We start from the raw sequence: 14,556 nt of genomic DNA on the forward strand, positions 1-14,556 counted from the left end.
TAGTGGTCTGGGAAATGTTGTCACATGCTCAGACAACATTCCTAGCTACTACTGTATCAGCCCTCACTGTCACAAAAGCTTAGAGTCGTGCATACTGTCCTTTACTGATGGGCAGTGAGGCCGGTTTTACTTAATATTTTGCCTCTTCATCTTCCGTGCCGATGATGGCCTGACTGCACAAAATCCCCCTCCAGGGGAATACTTCAATCTGTTTGTGGTTTGCAGCTGGATGCAGGTGATGGAGCTCTGCCTGTAGCCTGCAAGACAGCTGTGTGTGAGTGGGACTGGAGTACATATGAGGCCAACAGGCTGTCTTAAAAAGCCTGTAATGAAACCCTATAAGGAAACTTTTTTAAACCTAAAGAGTGGTAATGAACAAGATATAATCAGCTATTGTTTCTCATCTTCACAGAGTAGCGGAAGATGTTGCCATGAGATAAAATGTCAAATCAACATCAGTTCAACACGTGATAACTGCTAAAACTTGCATTATGAAAATTCTCATGAAGCAGAATAGCTGGATGATCAATCAAATGATTAAAACCTCTGCGATGTAAACACATTTTAAGTGAATAAAAATCCAGAAAGTTGATTCTACAAATTGCCACGAGGTCCTCAAAACAAACTGTAGATTGTCCGTAACGAGTTTCCTGAGATGCTTTGATACGGCCTGTTAATTTGGAAGGAAATCCATTTTCTAATTGATTGGTGCATATTTTGAAACAAAGCTGCTGATTGGTTTACTCATGGCCTGATTGCTATTTATGTTAGAGTTTCAACTGCTTCCTGTTGGGCTATAAAGTCATGTAAAACAGGGGTTCGCTCTCCAAACACTAGATTTGATCAGGATCAAGACAGTTTTACTGCTGCCCTCTAGAGAGCCAATCAAATTATTTATCTCAAGGAAATTCTAGTCACTCAACATTATAACTTTCATGCTGGTATTTTCCAGGAAAGATCAATATTTTACATCATGATTAGTCTCAAAGCTCTTACAGGGTGAAACATAGCCGTACTTTTAATGCAAGAAAGCTTTGTGTCAGTTTTACACAACAATATAATTTTTTTTAAAGGGTTTTAATTTAAATTAAGCTATTTTAACATGATTCCCGAGCATTACTCAGCACATTCTGCAGGTCCATCTTCAAAGCATGTCCTAATATGCTCCTCGACAGACAGACAGGTGGCAGCAGAGAGCCATGAGGCCGCAGCAGCTGATGCCCCAGGGTCCACTGCAATACAATTAAAATGTATGTGTCTTTTATACCATGCCAGCTCCATCTTAGTGTCACTTCTCAGGACGTCCAGATTTCAACGAGTAGCAAACCACTTCAACGACAACAGTAGTGACACAAAAGATATACCGAATAGAAAAGGATGAGGGGATGAGATGCAGGCCTTCGACAATACAGTAAGTCTTTAGAGCATGTTTTATATCATTTGTGCTATGCAAAAGTCTCTTGTACTTTATGTGAAAAGGGAATACAAGCAGGGTATGAATCGGTGTGATATTACACGTGAAACAATAACAAAAACTTGGTAATATTGGAGCTGAGAGAAGAATGATAAAGAAAGTCAGATGTTTTTGCAAATTTCTTGCTTGTTGAACAAAGTGCCTGTAAGTAATCCCCATCATGGTTTTTCTCTCTCCCTGTGTATTGCCCACACTGGGGACGCAGCGAATGCTTTGTCAAGATTCTTGCGTGGTGTCAGCATTTTGGCACAGGGGAGTGATTTAAGGGGGCATGGCGTGCTTGTCATGCCCCCACGCCTGACTGTTCCAGTCTGCCCTCAGAGTGTGTGCAAACAAATAAAGCGCCGGGGCCTTTTTTAATTAGCTCCAGGGCAGAGATTGACAGCTTGTAGTGGTAGAGATAGCACTGTAACCGGCTATTACTCTAAATATTTGGTACGTTGCACAGTTGAGACCATAATTGTGGGATCTCTGGAGGCAAATTAATGGGTGGAAAGTCACAATGTACTTGTTTTTAATGTGTATTGTAGGTTATTAGCAATTTAACAGAATCTATACTACAAATATTTTGTGTCATTCCTTTTAATATTGGGTATTTTTGTCTTTTTTCCTACATTTGGTAGAGGGTAAGACAAGAAAAGTTGGTGAGAGATGTTTCATCATAACTTTTCTTATTTCCAATTTAAAAATGTTTTCTTGTGTCACAGAGCATCGATACTGTTCGCCCACACAAGGACAACTTGAAACAATGTTGATGTTGACCTTAAGGTTATGCAGGTCAGCCTAAATCACTAAGCTATAACTGGAGAGGGACAACAGGGGCGTCTAATGTCTGTGTGACTGAGCTGTACATCAACATTTAGGATTGAATATATATATATATATATACATAAAAAAATAATTTTCCCTGTTCTAACAGACTCTTATGAATGTCTACTTTAAATGTTTACTTTAATCACCACTCTTCAGTCTTAATAAACTGTAGAAATTGGTGATGACATGATTTCAACCTTCAACCTTAATTTAATCATTAGAAATGAAAGAGTAAAATAGATTAAATAGTGAATAATGGTTAATAATGAGCAAACAGTATGACATCCAAAAAACATGGCATCCACTTTTTAAAAAACAAAATAATGAAAATGAATAAATTATTTATACTGATGTTAAGACAGGAATCACAGTCTGACACTGTTATTTCATTGTTGAACTACTTTTAGCTTTTGATCTTAAATTCACTCACAATAATTGTTGTTGTCATTGAATCAGTGTAATCCCTGGGTAATGCATATCTTCATAGGTTCTTAGAGGTTTATTATGCTGACGGTTTTGGCATGGCATCAAAGGCGAACCAGGGCAGATGAAGAATAGAAAGTCCATGACATGTGTTAGATATCAAATTTCAGTTCTGTGGAAATCCTGCAAACCTCTCCGTGAACAACACATTACTCTCTCCAATAATTACCATTGTTTTGTATCAGTGACAATATACCTTGTCCAAATGTTACACCATGGAATTGTAGTATTTGTTAGAAGAAAGCAGTTGCTATCATTCACAGTGTGTTGTGTTACTGGACACGTAACAACATGTTGCTTCCTGATCTTTCCCCATGCTGAATAATTGCCATCTTTTATTGATAGTGTCGTCACTCTAAGACTGATTTAAATTTTCTTTTAGAAGGGTTGAATATGGATTGATGATACACTAAAGTGATAATATGTGAAAAAATGTGGGTGCTTTAATGATTAACCCACATTTAATATATCAGCTTTCACTAACATGATTGTTCTTCACATACCCTGATCATGACCCTAGATTTTTTTGTTCACGACCATGAAAGTCATTATTTACAGTGAAACTGTGTGAGGGCATATCTGACGCTGATGGGGCTTGTGTTTATTTAATGCCGACTAAATGACGAGGTTCAGGCCTACAGCTTCCTCTGCTCTTTAAATGTAATTATAGGGAGATTCCTTTCCTGCACAGGCGTTTGACAACTCTGTTGTACTTTTCTCTTTTTATGATATGCTGATTCATGATGCATTGTGAGTACCTAGTTAAACCTAATATTTAACATTGTTTCTGGTTAAATTGTTAGCTATTTTAAATGTTTTATACAAGTATTTATTATAATATAGAACCTAAGCAAACATATATTGGCATTTATAAATACTATCTCAATACCTCTGTGTAATAAAGTGAAACTTCATAAGTTATAATCAAGTAATTATGTTTTGCAAAATAAAATTACTAATTGAAGGTTTAAGAAAACAAACTGAAAACAACTGAAGGAGAAATGTTGTAGATTTCCCAGCATGCACTTCATTTGTGACCCCACACATTTTCGCCTGAAGAGTTACAGGATGTACTGTATGTGTAATCAGTCTGTGATGGAAATAACAAAAAATATTATAACCATGACGCAACTGGGGGTTGGTTTACTGTTCAAGAACAATTAAAACTAATTTCCTCCTCTTTAGACAATAATATATACTGGAACGTTGTTTAACTGTTTGCGCATTCAACCAAAAAGACCTCCCACTGTGAACAAATATATTTTTTTATTGAAATGTCATTCGTGTTATGTCATGAGTTTTATTATGTGAATAATTACGATATTTTAAAGTAACTACCCAGAGACCTAATCCAGCAAGCGTGTAGTTTCAAGAAAGCATCCATTTATAATTTGTTCATTTTTACGTTTAAATTCTTTTCCCCCACACCAGTATTTTAAGGATTATGGATTGGACACATTTAGCAAGGATCCCTCTTCTTAAAGGTCAGACCTGAATGTTGAACGTGTGTGTGGATATTTTAGAGACCTGCGGCTGGACGCTGACCCAGATCCAGTTCATCCTGTCGGGATTTTATTCGATCTCTAATGGATCCCTCTCACCTCGCTGCTGTCACTTCTGCACAAACCAAAGGTGAGCATGCACGGCCTCGTGAACAAGGGTCGATCAGAGATCTCACAGTTCAATTCCCTTCAAGCTGTTACTGTATGGGAAAATATTACAACACACATAAAACAAGATGAAAACATATAAAATGTCATGAGGTGAATCGAAGGTTAAAGCTATTTTGATTATAAAGTAACCTTTTAACAGAAAGATGGCTGCCAATATAAACTAAAAGTAGGCCAATTATTATTTCATCAATCAAAACAAATTGATCATAACCAAAAAAAAAAAAAAATCTGATTTGTTCCGCTCAATCATTAGTCACAAAAATAAAACGAAGCAAGCAGATAGTTGAAACTTTAGTCTGTTGGCTGAAACATAAATAACAATTTGGTTTTCCTCTTAAAATTCCCAAATTTAGTAAATCTGACTGAATCTGAAATATTTCCTAGGAGGACATTTTAATTGTCATCTCATCAAATAGTAATACCTATTCTGGCGTTTTGTGCATTCATTTAAACACATTTTTCATGAAACTGAGCCTGACATATTTGGGATTTTTTTTTGTTAGAATGTTGGATTTATTAAAATTTTAAATAAAACGTTATTGGTTTGATGAGAGCTTTGTCCTGCGTTTGTAATGGATGAAACAATGGGATTGAAAAGGCTAAGAAAGGAGTTGTTCTATTTTTGAAATATGTATTAGCAATCGGTCTGCTACAGAAAAAATAAAAATAAACATTTGATATCAAGAGAAACAGGTTACTGAGCAAAATAAAAGCAGACATTTTATACCCAGAAACCTAGAAAAGTTTCAGAAATAATACATCTCTCAGCCAGTGCAGGTATGTGATATTTCTGCTTTCAGTGAGTTTATTTAGTCTGCTGTTCATCCTCAAAGTTTCCTTACTTGTTCTGCAATGCATGGCTGAGAAAGTAAAACACACCAGGTCCACAGGAAAAGAAAAAAAAACCCTTCTCTTTCAATTAATTGTTTTTTAGTTTTGCTTATTGTCAGCAGAATCACAAAATCCCACACAAATAAAGTAGCAGACAAAGAACAAATCACAGACAATATAATAATGATTGTATTCAGTGATTTAAAGTAATATAAATGTGACAAACTGTATTATTGTACATGGGTGCAAATTAGGTTTGAATTCAGTTTGAGAATGAAATGAAACTTGAAAAAAAATGTAAATTTGTGAGAATTATTTAATGATATTTATCAAAATTATGATCGATATTTTGTGCCATCTTAAAGTGCTGTAGCATGTTTGTCCTATTGTTCTGACTGTGCCTTCTGATTGTGAAATAAGTGTTTAATGTGTTAAATGTTTTAATTAAAAAAAATTAACTTTTTCAGTGCAAAATAAGAGTTAAATAAAGGCGAATGAAGGTGGTGACATTGTCCAACCATGAGCTTGTGCATACATTTGTGTGTGTGTGTGTTTGTTTCAATGCATGTCACAAAGAATCAGACAAACGGAGAGTGAGAGGTCGAACTGGGAGTGTCGGCACGGTTGAATTTATGAGTGTGTAATGAAGCATCTCTGACGCAGACAGACTAAACAGAGACTGTGTCAGCCTCACACACACACACACACACACACACACACACACACACACACACACACACACACACACACACACACACATCTCTTCAGGTCTGTCCTGTTCTGGCCTTGAGAAGACGTCACATGACTGTCCAAAGGAAACATAAAACAAAGCCAAACTGAGGAATAAGTAAGATAAATCCTGTATTAATTATATTTGGACCTGTGGTCCATTTATACTGTATGTTCAGGTAGTGGCTGCATACTACATACTACTATATATCAATCTTTAAATGATAGTCAACAACACACAATGGAATTTTATTTATATGGCACTCTGCACCCTCTATCCTACAGACCATCTGGTAAGAATATGGTAAAACTTCCACAAAAAAACCCTTGTATGGGGAATAAAAATTGAAGAAACCTCAGTAAGAGCAAATAAGGAGGGATCCCCCTTCCAGGACGAGCATGCAATACATGTCATGTGTACAGAATAGAAAAGGAAACAACTGAAGTAAAATTACAATGTGGACAATCAGAATTACAATTTTTGGTAAAAAGAAAACATATATGGATGATATCAAATGTGTTGTCAGTTACAATCAGTGCTTTGGATAACAGAATTAGAGCATAGAATTAGAGTTTTGCTTTTAAGCCACCGTCTATATAATAATTGGTGCTTAAGACTTGTGGTCATTATGTGCCTATAGTTCAGCTTTATAATTTAAGGCTGTGCACTCTGTGAGAATCTTTCCAATTTGAGGAACTGAGGATCTCTACGCCTCACTATCATAAACAACAATTCAGGTTTTGTTCCTGGTTTGAATTTGTCATTCCTTTCACTTCAGAAATGTTGCTCTTTTTGCTCTGTTTCTGTGAGTGTTTTCTGCTCAGTAAGACCAACCTAATTATTGTAAGGAGTCAGGTGACTTTGGGAACATGTACTGCGCTTGGTGATATGGGAGACTGGGCTTGGATGAGGTTCTTCACTCCCCCCTCTTCACCTCTGTTTTGACTAGTATGCCAGTTCTGTGACTGTCAGTGAAGCGCCGACACCCCTGGAGTGGATTCTGAGCATACCGAGGAAGAGATGTCTTTGAAAGGACAGATGTTCCTGGGCTTAACCTGCCTCCTACCCAAACCACTACCCTCCTTCCATTGTATATTTATTCTTGCTCTATAAATAACTGGCCGGTAACTCACAGAAAAATGTAACTGATGTGCAGCTGACCTCCAGGCCTCTAATCTTTGAGAGCGAATGGGACTTTGAAAAAGAGGCTACTCTGGAGAAGAGTTGGTTGATTCAGTCATGGTAACTGGATTTGGGCTAGGGGACACAGTGAACACACCCATTTTTGTCCACATAAGGACTAGTCTAAATGTCTGGACTGGTTCAGCTGTCTTATGTAACAGCAGTGTGTAGTCCTGGCAGATGAGGCGTGATGGGCTCGAGCCAGTTCAGCCACATTATCCAAAAATATACTGGCCATAGGCACAGGAGAGAATACTCTTATTTGATCTTCTTAAAATTTCACAATTGAAAATAGAGTTTGCTCTCCTGAGGATCTCAGTGTTGGTGGTGGAGGACAAAATATCCATAATTTTCACTCTTTTACATGCCAACTTCTTGCAAAATCAAATTCTCAAATCTAAAACATTTTCTAAAACAAAAAAATTATGTGGGCAACAAAAATCCCATCACATTTAAAGTATCTAACGTTTTAATATCACATTTTTAAAACAGCTTTTTCAACATTTGTGAGACTGCAGAGTGTTTGCCCTCTTGCTGTGGCAGCAGGGATGAATGGGTGATTGTTCGAGGGCCCTTGAGACGACTCCCCTGGGGCCCATCAATTCGCAGAGGCTCCTGGAACATCAGGTCATGGCTAACCAGGCTCTGAAGCTGTAGCCTGGCCTCACTGTGCTGATTTTGCCACAGTTAGAACTCAGGACCTCCAGGGCGCACAGCTGGGTCCTTTAAAAAAGCCTAGCTGAATGGTTTTAGAAACACTGCATCTCCTCTTACCCTGCACTCTCTCCGCACTCACTCTAAAATCTAGCACAGCACAGATATCAGATACTGTGTTTTTTACTTGATATGTTCATCTTTGCTTGCCAAAGCCCCTGGAAACCATATTAAAGTCTGTGTTCCACATTTTTTAACCAAAAGGCCTTTTCAGTTGAAGAATTTGTCCAAAATTTCCATTATCCCCTCTCTCCTCCTCTTTCCTCTTCTCTCTTTTTTTTTCTCCACAGCTCTGTTTCCCTGTCTCTTCCCCACATGCTCACACACATCTTAATTTTCTCGTTTTGCCCTCCAGCGCTGCTATCGTGTTGTATCAATTACAGCTGACCACCAGTCAGGTGGGTCTGCGGGACATTTTAGATCACGGAGGGGCAGCCAGCTCACTCAGCGCCTCCAGCCTGCTCTCAGACTCCAGTCCCAGGCCCCGCTGAGGCCTTGTCCCAGGCAGGGCAGAGAGACACCTGGCCAAACCACAGAAACACTTCCAGCTGCAGACTGCCTGATGCTCACCACGGAGAGAATCCAGGCCAAAGGTGGAGGAGCTCACCAAGAACTACTGCACTACCATATACATTTCTCTGAATTTCATGATGTTTATTTTAATCGCAGTACCAAGCATTTATTCATCTTTAGAGGCAGAGAAAGTATTGCAAGGCAAGTCTTTAAGTTCCAGTCCTTTTAAGCAAACTTTTACATTGTCAAAATGTTCACAACAAAAGTCTCCTTTCTCCTCATAATGGAAAACAAAGCAGAGCAGCGAGACTGTTAAACTGTGCTCCTCAAAGTGAAAGTGGGAGAGCACAAGGGGTGAAAAAAAAGGGCAGACAGAACAACAGCTCCCTTTTCTCTCTGAGCAGTTGACATGAAAGACCACATTATGTCTGAGATTAGAGGCAATTACACTGGGAGTGCGCTTTAAGACCTTTGTTTGCCAACATGACAGGAGGGAGCAGGGCTGTAATTTGATGATGGGGCAGCGCGAGTGAGAAACTCTGCATGGCCAGCTCCCAGCGGAGAGAGGCAAAGAGAAGCCTTTGTCCGTAGCGTGGACATGGCAGTTGGCAGAAATGTGAACGTTTAGAGAAAGATTAATTCAACTGGGATTCATTAATTAGCAGAGGTATCTTTCCCCATCGTCAGATTTATTGTATGGCTACCGTTTGTGGTTGAAAAGTGAGTTTAAAGAGTATTTACAGCCCCAAAGGAAATACTTTCATCTTTGGCTTTTGTTCCAGATGACAGTTCAAAAGCTGCTATCTATTGTTTCAGCATTCATATTAATTCAAATGGCACAATTGTTTTGGTTCATTCAAATGTCACAAATACTGTAAACATATGATTCAGCCTGAACCTGCGGTCAAACAAAAGCACCACACCAGATCTTCAAGACGTGACATCTCCTCTATTCTGGCCGGGTGCATTGTTCCAACATGCTGCGAGTTTTCAGGACAGGAAACAAGCAGCTTGTTCCAGCCCGACCGGCAGAATGGAGCACGTTTTTATTTGAAGGAAGTCATTCCGTTGATATATAAAACACCAAAGCAAAGTTTCCTTCCCCTCACTTTCCTGGTGCTATCCCCTTCAAAAGGACATGGTCCTTTATACTGGGCTCACATGCACACACGGGACCAGAAGAAAAACAAATAGAGGCCATTTAAATATCAACCAACCTGCCTTCTGTTTGAATGGAGGAGCTACTGCACAGCTCGGCCAGGGCTGGTCCAGCATGCTGGTGTAATGTGCTCAGCCCTCTGAACTATGGATGTGGACCAAACAGAGGGACAACAGCAAAACAAAGCATTGTGGTGGTCAATTCTGCAGGTATACTGTGAAATGAAATATACTGTATGTGATTGTTTATGCCAGAAACTGAAAACTACATGCAAATGTTACCTCTTCACTACTGTCCAAAATGTGTTTGCAGAATCGAGTATCGACAACTGTCAAGTGACAAAAGTTGGCATTTAATGTTTGGTCAGATTCTTATTATTGTTTCCTTATTTTTTATTCAACATTTCCTGATTTAAATTTAGCTAATTTTAGACTATTTTACTACAGCAAAGTTCTTGCTTTGTGTTAAGACAAAATTAAAAAGTGACACATTTGATAAGTTTGACTTATTTTGTTAAATAAAAGAGATAAAAAATGGTTTTGTAGAAAAACATCTTTATGTTCTTTGATTTAAGGTATCAAAAAAGTTTTGTTCAAGGTTCAAGGTATAATTTATTGTCATTCTCTCCATATACATCATTGTTGAATAAAGTGCAATGAATGATAGGTGGCGTCACACATATAAGGAATGCGTCTCGTTTTCATTAATAACACTAAAATGTGTAACGGATCAAAAATGATAATAATACCTGCAGCAATATAAAGAGAAGGTATACTAAAGGCAGCAGAAATAATGCCATCAACAGCCATTATTTTAGTATCAGTACTGAAACTCAGGTCTAGCATTGGAAGCAAACATTAGTGGTATCAAAACATTTTAAACAATAACCAGTCCTACAGTCTCGTTCTCCTTTGCCAAATTTTCCCATAAGGGTGTGTGAAAGGAGGAGGAGGACCACCTATTAAAGTGAAATCTTAGGAGTGATGGATGGGAGCTTGTTGAGGGGGAGTGGAGCAGCATAGGGGAGGTGGATGATGAACAAGGGTGGGGTGGGGGGTGAAGGGGGGTGGGGGGGTTCACTAAATCCTCACTCACACCTCTCACTTTGGGTGGAGGGGATGGAGACCTCCCATGCTGTCTGACTTAGAAATTTGATTGATTCAATCCTCTAAAGAAGTTTAAACTTTTGCTTGTTTTTCCTCAAATCTTTTACTTTAATCTATATTATTTCAGTTGACAAATATGGACATTTAAGAGGTAGTTAATATGTTAAAATGAGTTTTTTTACTTCTGGCAGTTGCAGTGTACAGCGGTAGCTATTTCAGTTATATTTTTTTTAAATACTTCCTAGATGAAAGCAAGCAATACTTCAAAAGATGTAGTGCTGAGCAGATTAGTCAATACTCAGCTGACCCGTTGGAAAGCCGTTCCCAGACTTTTATCCCAATATGTTGCCTTTCCAGTTTCATTTTGCTAAATGTCAAGCTACCTCATATTTCTCAAAAACTTGAAACATCCTCACATTGGCAGTTATTCAGCAAAGTGATGGAGAGCTTTCATGACATGAAGTTAATTGGTGTGAGTGAAGAGGATGCAGAGGACAGGGTTAGATGGAGGCTATGATTCGCTATGGCGACCCCTGAAAGGGATCAGCCGAAAGGAAAAGAAGACATAACAGCTATTGGCTATACAGGACTCTGATGATATCTTATTTGGGTTAAAAGTGTACTGCACCGATTTAGCATTGTCCTCCAATAACTCTGATGGACTCATGATAGTTTAAAAAAAAAATCGATGTAGCAGAACCAGAGATATCGTTGTTTTTATTCCATACATTCTTCTTCCTTGTAAAAACCAGGTGCCTTCATTATCCATAATGCAACGTGACCGTTGACATTTCAGTTGGAGATTGCTAACAGCGGCTAATGTAGCCTCGAGTCGCTATGCGAGGATGGGGAACTCCACACCTCCAGATTTTTTAATTTTCAAACTGGTAGTCTTCAGCCCCAACCTACGGTGACTCAAGTGATATCACTTGAGGCACTTTATCAGACTTCCTGCAGCTATCTCTGGAGACACAAAAGGCTTCATACAACTTTTGCAGTAGTACTCCCCAAGACCTGTAAACAGACTTTGATGTGTAAAATCGGCAGAGTTCCCCTTTAAACTATTTATGTATTGTTGCTGCCCTGTGAAAACAGACCTATTTTAAGCTTTGTGACAATGCGTTTTTAGCTAATGCAGCAGGTTTTTAAATGGTTTATTAGTTTAAGAAGGAGGTGAATTTTCTCAAACTATAAAGGGCCACCTAAAAAAAAATCTAAATAACCACATTTGGAGATACATGGTTTTCACTGGACAGGTATAATATGCATTTACACACATATTACTTTCTAAATGAGTATATGGTGCCACAAATAAACCAATTAAATGAGTATTTTTGGTCCATGTATGGTACTTTGTTAACAGGTCACAGCAAAAACATAATAAGATGTCAGTCTCGAAAAAATAAGTCAACTTTTGCACTACTTTTACTTTTATGTAAGTGGTTAATCTATAACGAGTATATGCAGTAGCCTATATTATAAGTATAATGCTTATGCTTGCATTTGGATTACCAAAGTAAATCTACCTAGCAGGGATATGTGACAGTTTTTAATAAAATTATCCAAAACCTTATTATATACTTAAACTGTACAAATGATGAGAGTCTGGCATTCAAAGTAGGGATGACAAAGAAGGATATGTTCTCAAACAAATACATCAAGAGCTAAATCAACTAACTAATAAATTGCAAGATATTGAAGTCAACTTTCTATGAGTAAATTTTAATCCTGTAGCCACATTTTAGGACAATAAATTCATGAAGAGGCAAATGGAGAGGCTGCAGCACTTGTGACTTAACGCCTGGTGTGTGGAGGAATTACTGCTGTAGTAGTTTGCCTTTAACTGTCAGGAAATGACCCATAATCTGCAAGCGTTTGACTGCTGCAGCATTCCTGTGAAATGACACAAGTTGAGGTAGATTAGGGGTTGGGTAATTAGCTCATTAGTCAACATAAACACATGGCAGGGCTCCCCCATTTCTACACACCCTGCCCCCCTCTCACCACCCACAGCTGGTGGCGAACGTAAGTTCTCACAAATGTATGCACGCACACACACACACACACACACACACACACACACACCTGCACGGACGCATTTACAGACACACACACTGCACTCAGACCACTTCATCATTAATCCAATCCCTTTCTTCTGGACTTTTTTTTTGCAGTTTTCCTTGCTTTTTTTCTGGCCTCTTCATCTCTTCTGATCTGCGTTGCTCCAGACAAGCCACTCTTTCATATTGTAGCCCTGGGGGCTGAGGGCCAGGCCACTTTTCACCAGCACCTCGCAGCTTATCAGAGCACTTTATCAGCCTGAGGGAAAGAGATGTGGGTTAAAGCTCTTCCCTCTCAGAAAACCAGCAGGCTGTCAGCAAACAAGTATTTGTAAGCTGGGGCTCAGAAACGTGTGCCTTCTGACAAAGAGAAATGCTTCAGGGGTCATGTGTTTCAGTGTGTGTGTGTGTGTGTGCGTGTGCATGAAAAACACAGGACATCCTTTGTGCAGTGAGGTAAGCTGGTCCCCACACAGCCTCTCTTGTTGCTCAGGGGACAGATGCTGAACACTGGAACCTGGACAGCCCTTCACACCTCCTAAATGCAGCAGGAGGCCTTAGCTTTCTCCTCCACTTAATCCCCCCGCCAGTACACCCCTGGAGATCAGCATAATGCTCTCTTTCATCAACGCATCACAAACCATATGAAATATTTTGCAAACTTTATTAAGAAGGTGTTGAAAATGGAAACATTCCTGCGTTTCACTTCCGCCACATTAATAAAAGCCTGCAGAGAGAATCTTGCCTTTGAGTTTCAACACATTGGAGCACCGTTTTAGCACCTTGAATTTCAGTCACAGGCAACTTTTCATTTCAGAACAGGACTGGGTGTGTTTGCCTCAATGGCACTGGAAACAGAGGGCCTGTTTGATGGTGTTTAGTGATTGATATAAATGACCATTTGTGCAGTTTTTCACTGTACATAGCTTGTTGCGAGCGAGGCTACTTGGGGAGTTGTGCACCTTGGTCATGTGATACTTGACGGGGCGGAGGTGGAACAAGCTGACGAGAGAGAAAGAGGGGAAATGGATGAATGAAGAGGGAGAGAAAATACTGTACTAGAGATCAATCAGCTGTGGTTTGCTACTGTGTCAAATTGGCAAATTGGAGGTTGTGTTTAGATACAGCCACTTAATCTGCAGACAACATGGCTGATGGATCCATCCATCATCGCCTGGAGAGACAGTACTCACAGCGATGGATCACACATCATTTTCTGGGTAATTTAAAGAGGAAAAACAGACTGAGCCCTCCTCTCAGTTTAGCTACGTCCTTTAAGTTGCAGTGCTTAAGTTCGACTGATTCGTTTTTGGATGGGTTTGACTGTGTGTATGTGTGTGTGTGTGTGTGTGTGTGTACTTGACAGATTGTGCAACTAAAAAGTTTGCTTCAGGTGCAATGAAGCTGCGTCAGTTTCCAAAAATCCCAGTCATGGGTGGAGAGTTAACGTGCAGAAGCACAGTTCATTCCTTGCATTGATTGTGTGTCATTGCCTAAGAGATGGAAGGAGTGGAAAGGAAAAAATGCTAAATGTCTGTCACGATATACGTATATGTACATGTCTCTATACACTCGCTTTATGGTTTTATCAGTCAATACTGTTATTGGTGCATGTTTGACTTTTATTCAAAACCCTCTGGAGTCTATTAAAGTCTATTAAACCATTCTATAATAATATTTTGAGTTATTATTGTTAAAGAGTTGTACATTTTTATAGGCACCTGTATCGTATTTATTGTATATTTGGGTTTCTGGCAGCTTTATACTTCTGTTAAATTGACAAAATGATAAGTCAGACTTATAGCTGAGTTTGTGCTG

General features: G+C 39.0%; 1 long non-coding RNA gene across 1 annotated transcript; it reads left to right on the forward strand.

Annotated features, from left to right (window-relative positions):
- The first annotated feature begins 1,281 nt into the window (after positions 1–1,281).
- On the forward strand, positions 1,282–10,251 carry LOC122887404. The gene is made up of 3 exons (XR_006380540.1): positions 1,282–1,411; positions 4,294–4,402; positions 8,256–10,251. It is a non-coding gene; the product is annotated as an uncharacterized LOC122887404 (long non-coding RNA).
- The last annotated feature ends 4,305 nt before the right edge of the window (positions 10,252–14,556 follow it).

This window comes from Siniperca chuatsi, linkage group LG13, assembly GCF_020085105.1.
Source record: "Siniperca chuatsi isolate FFG_IHB_CAS linkage group LG13, ASM2008510v1, whole genome shotgun sequence".
Lineage (NCBI taxonomy): Eukaryota > Metazoa > Chordata > Actinopteri > Centrarchiformes > Sinipercidae > Siniperca > Siniperca chuatsi.